Source organism: Astyanax mexicanus, chromosome 19, assembly GCF_023375975.1.
Source record: "Astyanax mexicanus isolate ESR-SI-001 chromosome 19, AstMex3_surface, whole genome shotgun sequence".
NCBI classification, from domain to species: Eukaryota; Metazoa; Chordata; class Actinopteri; order Characiformes; family Acestrorhamphidae; genus Astyanax; species Astyanax mexicanus.
In genome coordinates this window covers 5639588-5641494 of record NC_064426.1, presented here as the reverse complement: position 1 = coordinate 5641494, position 1907 = coordinate 5639588, and positions in this window count along the sequence as shown.

Genomic DNA, 1907 nt, shown 5'->3' with positions numbered 1-1907 from the left:
TCGCTGCTCACTGCAGACAGCTGCAGTGCTGCCGCAGTCAGTGTTTTTCTGTATTATTTTTAGCTCGGCTTTTGGAGTGCATTGCTTTTGCTGGAGTCTGTATTTTTAAGCTGCTGTTTTCGCAGGGATTTCCCAGGCAACCCCGTTTACCCTGCTCCATGCTGCGGATTCTCCCGGGCCTTTGATGGGAACAGCCTTTCATTCCTGAGCTTCTACAGCCACCTGCTGGCTGCAAACACCACATGCAGGAAGGAGTGTTTTAATACTGAACTTTATAGCCTTATTTTTGTCCAAAAAAGCATTTTACTCTGAAACAGGATGAAGTAAGCAATGTTCTTAATTTTAAATAGAAGTTCATTTAAAATACGAGTTTATTCCAAGTCCGTTTTTTCATAATTTAAAATGCTCTACATTGTAGATTAATACTAAAGTTCTCCAAACTATGAAGAAAAACATATCAAAGTAGCCACCTAATTTGTTATGTAGGACAGTATACTCATATAGTGGTATGAAAAAGTTTGGGCACAGTTTGGGACAATCATTTTTTTAGATTTTCCTTTATAAATAACTGGTTGTTCGATTCAGCAATTTCAGTTAAATATAGCTTTGAATAAAAAAAAAAGACTGCACTTAAAAATGATGAGTTTCTTTGATTTTACCAAATTGAAAACCTCTGGAATATAATCAAGAGGAAGATGGATGATCACAAGCTGATCATCAAACCAAACTGAACTGCTAGAATTTTTACACCAGGAGTAAAGCAGCATAAAGTTATCATCCAAAAGCAGTGTGTAAGACTGGTGGAGGAGAACATGATGTCGAGATGCATTAAAACTGTGATTAAAAACCAGGGTTATTCCACCAAATATTGATTTCCGAACTATTAAAACTTAATGAATATATATATATTTTTTGCATTATTTGAGGTCTGAAAGCTCTGCATCTTTTTTGTTATTTCAGCCATTTCTCATTTTCTGCAAATAAATGCTCTAAATGACAATATTTATTATATATAAATACATATTAATTTGGAATTTGGGAGAAATGTTGTCTGTAGTTTATAGAATAAAACAACAAGGTTGATTTTGTTTAAATATATACCTATAGATAGCAAAATCAGAGGAACTGATTTAGAAACTGAAGTGCTCTCTTAATGTTTTTCCAGAGCTGTATATCATATAGCAGACGAACACAGTAATATGTAATCTTGTAATTTACATCAAATTTACGTTAAATCTACTAAATATTGATGTCATTTCTCTGTTGGGGTGCCCAGAGTTTGTTAATGCACCTGCCTATTTTTTAGGAATTATTGCACACTTTCTGTAAATCCTATAAACTTCATTTAACTTCTCAAATATATTTAAAGGTCATCTGCTTTATGATATATTCACTGAAACTTTTTCATACCACTGTAAGAATTAAGCTTCTGCCTGTGCTTTTTTAACCACTAATTTGCTAATAATGTTTTTAGTATTATTGTTTGATAATTATTGTTTTATTTAATGAATAAAGAATTTTATAATCAGCATCAATTCAGACCAGAAAAGGAACTGGATCTCAGATTGGAACAGTCAGAGTGGGAGTGGGTTCTTGGTGCAGTTGGAGAAGATCTGTTTGAAGGTTCTGCAGTGTCTGTGTGATGTGATGAGCAGTGGGTCTCAGTAGTCTTGTCCCAGTAAACAGTGTTGGAGCAGAGCTTCATTTAAAATGACAATAGCGGAGGAGAATGAGGACAGCCCCGCCCGGATCAGCTCCTCATCCACCCCCAGAGCCCTCCATCCTCAGCTCAGCACCGAGCGACAGAACACGACCCCGACCTCCATACTGTACTGTACTACTGAGTCTGGCACCTCTCTCTCTTTCTCTCACTCAGTTCTTTCCCACAGTCATATTTGAGAAGTGAA